Here is a 13,256-nt window from a genome sequence, read left to right on the forward strand (position 1 = left end):
AGCGACATTATCACATGATGCATTTTTGAAAGTGGTAATAGTTTGACTTGTTTCCCTCTGGAAACCGCCAGCAGCTTTTTCTTGTAGTGCTGTTTAAAGAATCTTCAGGAAATAAGTATACTGTATCAGTTCAATCTCTTATGGCCATGTGGTTGGCTCCAAAAAATTCTAATTTGGAGTTTGGAGGTATGATTTATCTTCACAGAACATGACAGTTTTTTCCATATGTCATGAATTTTCCACTAATTATAGTCTTAATGGCTCACCAGAATGGCTTATAAATTTATCCACTGCATATTACATAGAGATTAGAAATGACGTTAAAACATAATGGAATAAATGCCCTGTGAAATGCTTTGAAAAGCACTTGAGTTCTATAGCCATCGTAGTTGCGCTGAAATATGCCACGCACCACACAATACGTTGAAGCGACCTGAGACATTTTATGGATTAAATGCCTATATTGTGCCTATGCAAGGCCAGGCTCATTGGCTTGCCTAACAACCTGCACTAGGGCATTCCTGACTACTGCTATACACATATATATTGCTGTACACATATATACTGCTGTACACATATATATACTCACGGAGAAAGCGTGATGTAGAGTGGAAAAATACCTTCCACATACTGAAACAGAGCAAGTCCCAAATGACAGCATTCAGAAAATACACGCACAGCAATGGAGCAGGATATAACCGTACATGTCAACATTTATTTTTATGTCTGGAATGTACATTACATATTTCAATACAGAAAGCATTTAAAATCTGTAGGAAAATTGGCACGCTACCTTTATATTGTGCCCTCGGCTTGCTGGAGACATGTGCATAAGCTTTTCTCCTTTTCCTTTGAGGATGCACAAGAATTTGGTGGTTGTTCAAAACCCTCTCTTGATGTTTAATAACTTATTTTTCTTTCATTTCTGTCTTATTTACTGGGGAATCTTTCAGTAAAATACATAGAATGTGCAATCTGCTGAGAAAGTGTCTGAGAAAATAAATCAGACTTTGGCGCTAACCCGAACTTGATTTCTCTTGGCTCTTCTGCTCACCAGAGGGGTTTTTCTCATGGAGCTTTTGTTCGAAGGGCAGCTCAGCAGCCGTGCTGTGTCACTGCCTGCTTGAGAGGAGCTCTGCCGCTGGCCAAGAGCCCGCGGAAAGCACAGGCTGTTTCGTTATTTCACCCCAGCACAAGCATCTGGGACTCAGGACCCTGCTGCAGAGCCTTTTGAACTTTCCAAAGCAGGAGGATTTCTTTTTGGCTTTGTCAGTCCTGGGGCAAGGGAAGGGGCTGCTAACAGAAAGGAGCAGGCGGCTTTCGCACAGGCAGGGGAGGAGGCTGTTGCTATTTGGTATCTCTGCAGAGATGCATTCGAGTCCAGCTCTTGCTGCCAAGTTGAAAACGAATCCATAAATCCCAACAGGCTCGGAAAGCCCTTGATGTTCTTTGCTATTTGGTTGTCAAGACTGTTTTAAAAGAGGACTGAAGCAGTGGGAGCAATCCTCCAGGAGACGGGCTGCTTTCCTAAGGGAGATTTACAGAGTTGCCAAATTCTTTTTAAGATTAAAAAAAAAAAAAAAAAGGTCATAAAAGAGACTCCTCATCCCTTCTCTACTCTCACCCTGTCCCGAAAAGTTAGGAAGCCACAGACACCCTCCTTTGTGAGGGGCTAGGGAAACTAGGTACAAATACTTCACTGAAAAGTCTTGGGTGGAAGTCACCCCTGCAACAGCTCCTCAGTATAAAAAGGGGGAAAGAGGGTGGTCCTCTGCACCCGATGCAGTCTCGGGCAGCTCACAGTATCTTCCTCCCACCTCTTCTTAAATATAGAAATTTCTCCTTCACAGAACGTTGATGACAAGTCTACTGATTTGGTGATCTTAGATACCATAAAAATTAATGCCATAAGACAGTTTATCAAGTAGATAATAATCTTGCTCTGTATCACCCACTTGTATTTGCCAATTATTCTGAGAAGTACTACTAATATTTTAACTCACTTCCATAAGAGCTGGCACAATTTATAAACAAACATTTGAACTAATCACAAACGACTAAATAGGACAAGACAGGTTTTGCAGCTTCTTTCTCTTCAAAAATGTTGGATTGCTAGGGAAGAACAAGCGAGCCCTGTACCTCACCAAGTGTGACAGACCACCTTTGCAAGGCAAAAAAACCCCCAAAGCCTCTGGCAAAAGCCTTTAACAGACAGACCCCTACGTTGGACACAGGTACTTTACATATATATCTCTAAGACAACAATTCAGATATTATCTTTCACCTTTTGCATGGACTTTCCCCAAGCCAGGAGACGGAACATCTCAGTTTTACTCCTGGAGCTGTAACTCATTCACTCTGCCACCGCAAGCCCTTTGCTCCTCTGCCTCAGGGTACGTCTGCTCCGCATCCACTCACATACATACAATACCGCTGCTGCAGTATTTACCTCCTTCGTCCTGGTGGGCTGGGATGCTTTGAACTCTTGAGAAGAACAGTTCAATATTATAGCACCACTTGTCATTAGCATTATTAAAAAAGTGCTATGACTTGCAATTGATAGTGAAGGGGGTTTTATAACATTTTAGCCACATCCCTTCTCCGCCCAGGGCTCACTGCCTTGAAGTCTTGCAGCAGGCTTGGTGGAACTCTTTAGTAAGATGTACTGATGTGCTGACTTGGCAAATGCAATCAAAATGGACATACAAATGGAGCAAAGGAGCAAAGCTGTGAGCACAGTGATTTTTGGGGACAGCAGATGCAAGGTGGCAAGCCAGGAAGTTAGGACAACGCACGCAGGGCTGGCAGGACAACGTTCCTTACTGAACGCAATAAGGAAATTGGACGCTGTGCCTCTGCTGATGAATGGTGGCATCAGAATTGCTCATGGTAACCGCGCCGCCAGCTCCTCCTCTTTGGCTTTCCCGTGTCACACAATTTCCTCGGCTTCCCTAGTTTTTGCACAGTTTTTTCCTCCTGTTCTTGCTGGGCTCAGAATTCCCATCGTGCCCTTTACAGAGTGGGTCACAACTTACAAAACGCTTCCCTGTCCCAACCCCTCTCCTTCCACCTCCGCAGAAACCACACGCCTCCACCCGCCGCTGCCCCCAGTCCTTGGTTCCTGCTCCCTCCTCTCCCTCCCCGCCTCGGGCGCTCACTCCTCCCTCGCTGTGCCCGGTGCTCCTCCCGCCCGAGCCCAGGTAGCCTCCTCTCTCTCCCTTCACCCCCACCCTCCAGCTGAAGGGTGTTTGGGGGGTTCTTTTCTTTATTTTCTCTTTTTTTTTTCTTCTTTTCTTTTTCTTCCCCCCGCCCCCTTTTTTTTTTTTAAATATTTTTTGGTTTTGGTGTTTGTGGTTGTTGTTCAAACCTTGACACGGATACCTTTAGCCTGGCAGAGACCTGAGATGCTCAGGCTGTTTTCCCATCCCGCCTTAAAGCAGTCTTCCTTCCAGCAGAAGTTGTTGGGTAAGGAAACAGAAGCAAAGTTACATTCACACGTGCTTGGGCTGACTTCGTACAGCTTTCTCTTCTCTAAGGATCGAACGGTGTGCTAGCAGAAACTCAGCCACGATACGCTCTTAACTACCTTAAATCCTACTGCAAAAGCAACATTTACCCTCCACCTACCACCACCAAAATAGTACATTTGAGGGAGTTACTAACACTACTGGTTTCATTTAGAGGACAAATGGGCATTAGGACACTGAATGGCAGAATAAAACCATAAACTAGAAGCAGGCAGCAAAGCATGAATAGCATAAAAACAGTCAATCTAGATAAACGGAAATATATTTTTCTTATAGAAGACCAAAGAGGTATTAAATAAGATTAAAGAAATACAGAGCTGGTAGAAGCAAGTATTGTATGTTACAGAAGGCACGATAAACCTCGGAAAGGCACTGCCGTGCACAGTAAGATTCAAAAGGGTGGCTGCCATCCATCCGCATACTTGTAACACCTGAGCAAAGTGGGGTCCAGCTCTCTCCTGCGGTCATCAGCTGGCTGAATTTAACACCCGTACTGCAGAGACTCCACACAACAGAGGAAACTGCTAAATAAGAAGCGGTATCAACTATAGCAACTGAATGAACTACAATGTTGAACACGAGGACAAGACAAAGGTACCATCACCACCTGGTGATTTGGTTTCCAGGTTAGACCTAGTTTTACTACAGGAATAACGTTCTCCTCTCATTGTCAGCAGAAGAGCTGCAGACAGGCAAGAACAGCCTAACAGGACTAAAGAGCAACCGACGCTTGCTAAGGGGGGTAGCAGGAGAAACGCAGAGGAACGTGATGGCTTTTACCACTTGAAATGGTAAATGACAAAATGCACTTCATAAATAAAACCACATTCTGCAGCTCCAGGGAAACTGAGAGCATAAATGCCATGATAGCCTGGCAAAGGCTGCAGTCAAAAGCGGTGCTAAAGAAATTTTAGCTGGGAAGCAAAATTGGCTATGATTTGTTATTGCCAAAAAATACAGAGCCATTGGCAGGCAATTATAAATGTTACTCAAAACTATCATCGGAATGAGAAATACTGAGTTCTCCCCACAGGAGGTCCTGTTAGGAAGAGACTGAAGGCAATACAGAAGCTTGTAAAAACGTTATTTCCAGCAGGGAAACATTCTCGGAGAACTTCAGCATCTGAATATCCTTTTGCTCATAACGTAATGTATGACATGTGGTGGATTTGGAGCCCTGGCTTCATTTAAAGAAGCAGATGGAAGATCTTTAAACCTTTAGAGCATCTTTCTTAAGTTACATAGGTCATATTTAAGCCTTGCAGAAGAGGGGAAAAAAAGTGAGTATCATTTTAAGCTGAAGTCAAAATAACATAACATTATGGAAAAAAGGGACAGGGAATCCACGTTCTAGATGAGTAGAAAAGTAGAAAAAATACTCTCCAGTGGTTACTTCTGTTCATCTTTCATGATATGCTGCATATGCAACCAGGGATGGTATTTGGGAGACGCTGGTCTAGGTCAGCCTCTGCGCTTTGCTCTTTGATGTTCTAATATTTGTATTTGTTCAAGCGAGCTTAAGTAGAGTTGTTGAAAGAAAAAGTATAAACAGCCAAGTGGAATGCCTCTAGGAAATGTCTAGCAGTTGACATCTGTAAAACATACACCAAGAATATATTTTTAAAAAACCCGATGGCCGAGTCCACCACAAGGTGTCAATGTGGTAGCACTGGAAAGAGGATTTGCCGCTCCAGGGCTGACTTTCACAAGCCCGTCCCAGCCACTCGCATAAATCCCATCAGCGGGGGTTGCGTGCCCTTCATCCCGATGTGGAACAGAACCGACGCGACACGGCAGCACGCGTTGGAGGGCTGCGCGGCTGAGATTCGGCTCCGCTCGGCAAGAAGGCAGCTTCGCCTGGGCCTCCTGGCCGGAGAAGCTCCCGCAGGATGAAAGAAATTCATGTACCCGCAGGCGAGGCTTGGTCGCACCGGCTGAACTGATTCTGCTGCCTTCTGCCAGCTGCTGCTTCGTACACGGAGCCGAAACACACTGCACTGTTAAGCATTTACGCTGCGACTTAACTTTAGCCTGCGTCTTGTGTTTAAATGGCCCTAAAAGCGCGCGAGGCAGCTCAGACGGTCTTAGAAGCGGCTGCGCGGCGTCAGACCGCAGAGCGGGGAGAGCCAAAGGTGGGGTCGCTTGAATAACGGGTTTCAGAAAGGGGGCATTTTACAAAATCCACCCTTTATTCCATCATTTTATTCTCCCCTCACCTGTGGTTCAAGCTACAGCTGCCCTGACATCAGCGGCTCAGGATTTATCTTGGCTGGGGCCCAGGCGCTGCTGCCAGGCTTCCCTTTCAGGGCAGCAGCCCTGGGAAAGTCACTCGGGGTTAAGTTTAGAGTTCCAGGTTGGCACATTCTTAACGCAAGCCAAAAATAAGTGTGAATGGGGATCAATTTTATGAATTTGCTGAGCTGCCAATTATATTTTAAAGCTGAAATCTGAAACTAGGTTTGCCAATTGGATAAGTATCACAGCCAACCCTTAGACAGAAATTAATTGGAAAAACACTTTCTCTTTGAGTCCAGAGAGCATTGCCTTACAAACGTTATCTCTAAAGTCTTTCCAGATGTACTTTGGACATTATTGGTCAATCTGAACACAGGGGATTTTAACTAATTAAGTTTATTCTCTTGCATATATGTCAATCAAGAGTTAGGCAGATATACACCAAGTATTCCAGGCATGCAACTGCAAGGCAGCATTGAGGGAAAAAAGCAATTCAAAATGCCACAATTTCCTATCGCCTTCCTTTTACACCTTCTTCCCTTGCATTTTTGGGGACTGGGGTCATCACAACTGTACAATTGCCCAAGGCCAAGTAGCTGCATTGTGCACCCACATCTCCCTAAAACTGAAAATAAAACTCCCCGCTAGCCAGCTGGATCTGCAACACAGCACATAGAAGCTCAAGCTGACAGCTATCTGAAACCTGCCTGCAGCCTTTTTTCTAAGCTCCTTGCCAGAGGCACAAATAACCCCCTCGGGACCTGCTATCGCATCCCTGGCGCAGCAGCAACGCTGGCTTGAAGGCAGGATTCCCTGAGCCTCTTGATGGAGCCTGTATTTGCCCACGGGCCGGCAGCTGATTCCCAACGCTGTGCCATCCTCGCTTTCATTTATTCAGGCCTGCTTTAAATACTGCATCCGTGGCAGCCAGCAGAGCTCAAAATGCAGTCTTTTTTATGTTCTGGAAAATGCAGTTTCTGCCCATTTCAAGGCAGAATTGCATAATAGCCATTAGTAATAATATTACAAAAGTTAGCCGTGCTTTCTAGACTTTATTGTATGTACAAGAATCTGTAAAAACGAGACACCCCCATCCTTCTTGCACACATCTAATAAACAGGAAAGTTTTACACTTACATATCGTTAGTAAAATTGCTCTCAAGAAATTGCCATGGTGAAAGCAAAGACTGCAAGAGGAATCAGAAACAAATAGTCCTCAACTATAACTGATTTCTTAAACAGTTAAGTTAAAAAACTACTGAGTTGTACAGGGTATTAAATTCTAAGCTATATAAATCCACTGGGAAACTTCCAGAGCAAATGTTCTAGAGGACAGACGATGCTATGATGTATATATCCCCTGCACAATGTCAGGTTACATCGCACCGATACAGAGCTGGGACCCGAAAGGACCCACAATCCAGCGGCCCGCAGGATTTCGCTGGAAGATCCCCGGGGGTGCTGCTGTGGCCCTGCCTGGAAGCGCTGCTCTTCACTACACAGCACCTGAAGTGCGCCGAAAGCTGCACGCCGCTGAAAGCAAAGCTTCCCACAGGCTGGCCTCGACGCGATTCTGAACAAAGCAGGAAACACCGGCTCCTCTCCTGCCCACTCAGGGACCGGACAGCTCTATATGGGGTTAAGAGTACACTAAAACATTGCCAGCTCGGCGTTGACTCAGCAGCTCGTGTGCATTACATCAAGCTCTGCACCATCACATATGCTAAGCAGGAAAGTCAAGAGACAACGACAAAATACACAGTTTGGGAGCTCTCTGTGACCATACCACGGTATAACTCCTCACAGCACTGCACCAGGCTTACCTGCTCCAGGCTGGAAAGGGCTAAAAAGGCAGGGGAAGGAAACTCCATCAGCCCCGGTATCGGAGGCTGATGAAAAAACATCTGGAAAAGGTCAGCAAGCACACTGGCTTGCGTTACTGCTTGAGGACACGCAGGGAGAACTAGCTGTGCCTGTGTCCTGACAGCCGGCAGGCACCCTCTCAAACCACCAAATAAAAAATATCCAGAAGCAGCCAGGTACAGAGCTGGTTTGCAGCTAAATACAACACAGCAGGGCTTGAGGGTGGAGAAGACCACAGAAAACAACTCTTTCAAACATGAGCGATGGCTGTTGCTTTAGAGGATCACACAGGAGTTGCTGACAGATGACTAATGACAGACAAAACAAGCCTCTGGGCAATCCAGTTTATGCCACCTACCTCAGGCCTTTGTCTGGAACTTCTTCACTGGTGCGTTTTACTCGTCGGTCTTTTATACGTTTGCAGTTAAATGCTTTTGCTCTTAAGAAAGAGGAAAAGAAAAAAAGGTTATGGTAGTAACAGCAGAATCCAATTGCACTGTGAAATGAGCTGTGTCACCTTTCTGAGACGTGGCTAGTCACACAATCAAAATTCAGAAAAAAAATAATTTAAATCAACACTTGATAACATCTTCCTTCTGGCCTCAGAACGAGAAGCCCTTCCACACTAGTTAGAAAATGGCAGCTGTGACCAAACGGTGGGCAATGCTGAGATGAGCCATGCCCTGTCACCCCTAGAGAGGGTGTGCCCTTCTGATGCCAAAACACAGGATTAACGGCTCATTAATAGCTCCACAGAGAACAGGAGCATCACGGAGTATAACCCTGTAAACAAGCAACGAGGACACTTCCAGCTGGGGGGGTGATGCAATCCCTGCTCCAAAGCATTACTAATGCATTTTGTCTTAAAGTCTCATAAAATGGATTTCACATGTGAAATTAAAAGATACTGAGTGAGTCGAAATCACCACATAGCAGCCTACCGCCTCCTGGGGCAGTACTAGAACTAATGAAAGTATTTTAAAAACCAAGAGAAAAGCATGGTTGCCATGCGGTGACTGATGTTCAGGTGAGATCTAGATGTTGATTCAAGTCTTGAATTAAAACCACTGTATGCACTCAGAAATCAATAGGTTCAATCCTGATATTGATCGGTCCAGGAAAAGAATAGGATGAAAAGATAGGAGAGCATCAAATAGGTGAAAGAAAATGAAAACCAACATGAAGCAATAGATCAGGAGTTGGGTGACATACTTTTCAACAAAACCATGTAAGACATACCTTTGCACGTTACTTATCTCATATCCACCTTGAACACGGCTGAGCTCTCGAAGTGGGAAGGAGGTATCTGAGCACTGCGTCACGCGGCACAGCTATGCCTGACAGTTGTTTTGGGTGCAATTGTCAATCACACGAGTAGTAAAGTATTTCTCTCCATCACCCAACTCTACTGTTGCTTCACGAAGCATTGAGAACTGGAACGCACCACAGTTGCCTTGAAGAACGGTAAAGTCTGTTTTTCAGAGCAAAACTACTGGTAAGTTCAGAGCGTGGAACCTGATGGCCAGGGTTGTGGGGCTTGCAGAAAAGCACTCCCTGGTGAGATCCCCTGGGGCAGCTGTAGGGTCCACCAACAAAAGGGAATTTAGACTCAGCCCTTGCTAGCTGGCTGTTCTGTTTCATGTAGTCCCGAGTCCCAGGGCCAGAAGTGAAGCTCGCAGGGCCAGGACACTGGCTAGGCAGCGCAGCACTTGGTTTCCTTAGGGGTTCAAAAAGCCTGAACAATTTAATTTAAAAGCATCAAGCTCAGCAGGAAAAAACCCACATTCCTAATCATTATTGAAGAGGGAAAGCTTTTGTCATGTCCTTCAGCTCAAAAAACACTAACATGACATTATTTTCTTTCTCATGTGCAGGGCAGCTGTGCCAAGGATTAGGAAGGGTTTCTGAGCCAAGAGTTACGCTGCCTTTTCAAATTTTTTTTTTTTTTTTACTTAAGTACTTTTTTACTAAGCAGCAGCTTAGTTGCACTGGCATAGTATGAACCTCTAGTACACAGGCCCACTTCTTGAAAACCTTAACATTCAGGAACGTGGATAGAAGACGTGAAAAGAGGTACACACCTCCAAATGCTTTCACAGTCGCAGGGGAATTGCACAAGAAACAGTGCAAAAATGAGAAAGGTCACACTGCCACCATGGAACAGGTAGACAAGGACCTGGGCAACTTTCTCCAAACCACCAAACAAGTCTGTGACACAGCATCAAACCACATTCAGACTTCAAGCTGGATGCCCAATGACAGCACCCAACATCCTCTCTATGACAGCAATTTTAATCTGTAGACTTTGGCTACCAAAAAGTGATTCTTGCAGACAGAAAAGAAACCTCATGACAATCTCTTCATAATTGTGTCAGGTATCTGTGTCCGAAGACGGTATTTTCTTTCCTCAGGTCGTATTTAAATTTGATTTCTGGCCCCAAAACACAGAGAAAAGGAAAAGGCTCATGAAAGAAAACAACAGACGCATCCCAGTTTTAATCGAAATTTTCACTGTAGCTACCGGATAGCTGCCACAAAACATAGGAAATTTGGCTTGAGTGCTTGTTCAAGTCTCTAATTAGAAAGGGGAAAAAGGAAAGCTGAAAAGACAAGGACAGAGGCAGAGATAGGGACAGAGATGAAGGCACAGGGAGTAGCAGAATCTTGGGTTTACATTGTGCACACTGCTCGGAGCAGAGCTGCCATGTCACCAGAGCAGAGCATCTTCTAGAAAGTGAGCCGGTGACACAGTAATATTGCTGAGAAACAATCACTGTGGTGGTACTGGCACCTGTGGTATCTTTACAATTTTTATTTAGTATCTTCTGTGATCCTTTGACTATTTCCCATTCCGCCCCCATTAGCAGCAAAAACGCTATTGCAACATAAAGACTGTGAGAAAACATCTATTATTTTTAGGATGTCTTTACAGGTTATACATGAGAGAAGCGTACAAACCCTGAAGTGGTGTCACAAATCTTCCAGCAGAAAGCAGCACTAGACCTGCTGCTGCTTCAACTACTGCACAAGAAGGTGGTTCTCACAACTTTCCCAATTTGCCTTCCCTGTCCTCTCTAATAGGTCCCTTTAGACAAACTTAGTTTTGGCCAAATGCCTTTTGAGTGGCATTTCACCCTTTTTCACTACTGTCCACGGGCTCCCCGTCAGCTCCAGCCCCAAAGTAACCAGAGGAGTGAGAAGAGGCACAACGCATACAAGTATCTTCTGCATCTTTCTTCCAAACAGCAGCTCCCCAGGCGGGGTGACAGCAAGCCTCCATTACAACACTGTAAGACACTAAGCAAGTCACTCTGGAAATTTGACTAACACAAAACAAAAGCAAACAATAAAAGCAAAATCGAGAAAAGATTTTGTAAAAAATAAGTCTATCCATCCAATTATGTTCTACCCAGTATAGAACACAAGAAATGCCACATATTAAAAATAATAAATAAAAAAAAGGAATCAAAAAAGGGCTCCCCAACTTACAATTCACAGCTAACTATGAAGTACAGGGTTGTTACCATAAATAAAGTAGTGTTTGTAAATGAAGTAATTCTTTTTTTCTATCAGCTGGTAAGAGACATTCTGTACATACAAACATTGCTTTGCTTATGATCTTAGATCAACATAAATACAAAGCCACTATAAAACTAATTTATTTGAAGTTTTTGGGCTGGTAATTTTCATAATCAAGTTTTCACTCCAAACAGACATTCATCCTCTCATCTGAAACACGCGTTTCCCGTCACATCAGAAGAGCTATCAATATGCACTAACCTGTTTCGAACTCACTTCTAGATTTACTACCTTAATTAGAAAACACCACTTTTAAGAGTTTCTTATTGTAGTATGATGGTAAAAAGCTGATCCAGAATTACTGATGCATTGGCCTTCCTTTTGAGACTGTAAAGTGTCTATTTCAAGGAATAAGCATCCAACCTCCAAAACCGTGGAGGCAGAATAACCTCTTTTACCTGCAGGCGCCTCCCCCCCGCCGTGGGTAAGCAGCTGCGTACCCGCCAGACGCGGCACTCCGCGGACTTGCTTCCCACTGTCCCTCTTCTTAGGAGGACCTTGTGAACCTTTCCTTGGCATGTAACCCAACGTGCCAAGCGTGAGACCCCGACACGGCTGCCACGTGAGCAGATACCCAGCCGTAACACCCGCGTTTCTCTGACGTAACGGGAAACGAGTCGTGTTGAATTGTTTCTGGGTACCTCCTACACAGACTGCACCTCCCACTGCCTCTGAAGCGAGCCTGACAAGTCGGCCATCCTTTCCTGTCAAAATGCATGTAAATTCAATACTCTGCTGCTGCTGTTCCCTAACCTTACTGTTCTTCTGCTGACCTTACTTAGCACTGTATTGTACGAGTCTGCAAAGAAGTCAGGGGATAGAAACACATTTGGCCATCGTGCCCAGGAACAACACACATCAACCAACTCAATCAACCACCACAAAAACAAGGAATCCCCCCCCCGATGACTGGCTACGTGATGTGATAAATGCATTTACTTGCACCAACAGACTTCTAAGGTACCACAGACAAAGCACAGGGTGAGTCTTCATGGCCAGGCACTCTATGGATGCTACGTTCCAAGTTCCTGACTCTAACGTTTACAGCCTTTTCAGCTTTGAGGCCTTATGTTTGCCACATTTTAGTTTGCATGTTAGAGTGGGGTGCAAGAAAAGCACCACCACTTGCTTCTGCATATGAAGAAAAAAAGAACAGAGCTTTCCTTAGTCCATTTCCTCTACGTCTCCATCCCTGTATTTCTTAGCCCTGGATCTCAATCACTTGCAATAGGAACTTGAATTTAGGCAAAGCTTATTAGTCACAGGCTGGATGTGGTCTGCTGATACCTACTAAGACAAAACCACATTAAAAATGCTTAATATACATTTCCTCCACTCATTTGTCACCAAATCATCAAAATTGTATTGGCACTGTGCTCCTATAAATGGTGTGGAAAAATAGCATGCAGTCACAGAATTTAAAGGCATAACACAATGCGTATCCATAAAAAAGTGGAATTAGGTTTATACAAGCATCTCACATTGCTCATTTGAGCAGTGCTCACATTGATATACTACTTTTCTCCTTCAAAATCTGCACTCACATGCAATATGATAGTGTTTTATTACTTTAAATAAACTTGCAAATAATAGGCAGTTTGAACCCATGTAGATAATCAATCATTTTGTCTCCAAGTCCTCTGTAACTACACATAGATATCTGCAACTTAAATCAATGAAGAGAACGGGACACTGGGAAAAACAGTCAGCTAAACTCATGCCTGCAGCAGCATTGCACTGGCCAGAGATTGTGACATTTTGGTTAAATATTAAAAAAATCTGCATATTCAATAAAAACATAATTATATCCACTTACACTGCTGGGAATGAACATGTCTGAAGTCTGACTGAAGCAAGCACTTCTGCGAGTTCTACCAGTGCTGCCTCTGAAGGTGGCACTATTCGTGAAGCTCTGCTGGGGGAGCGAGCATGTCACTGATACAGAACTGCTCAAAGAAAAACAAATAAAAAACATTGAGAATTGTATCAAAAAGAAAAAAAGTCGAAGTTTAGTCTGTATCATTCTCAAGTGTTCCTATAGCACTTAAGCTC

Source organism: Calonectris borealis, chromosome 3 (genome assembly GCF_964195595.1).
Source record: "Calonectris borealis chromosome 3, bCalBor7.hap1.2, whole genome shotgun sequence".
Taxonomy (NCBI): Eukaryota; Metazoa; Chordata; class Aves; order Procellariiformes; family Procellariidae; genus Calonectris; species Calonectris borealis.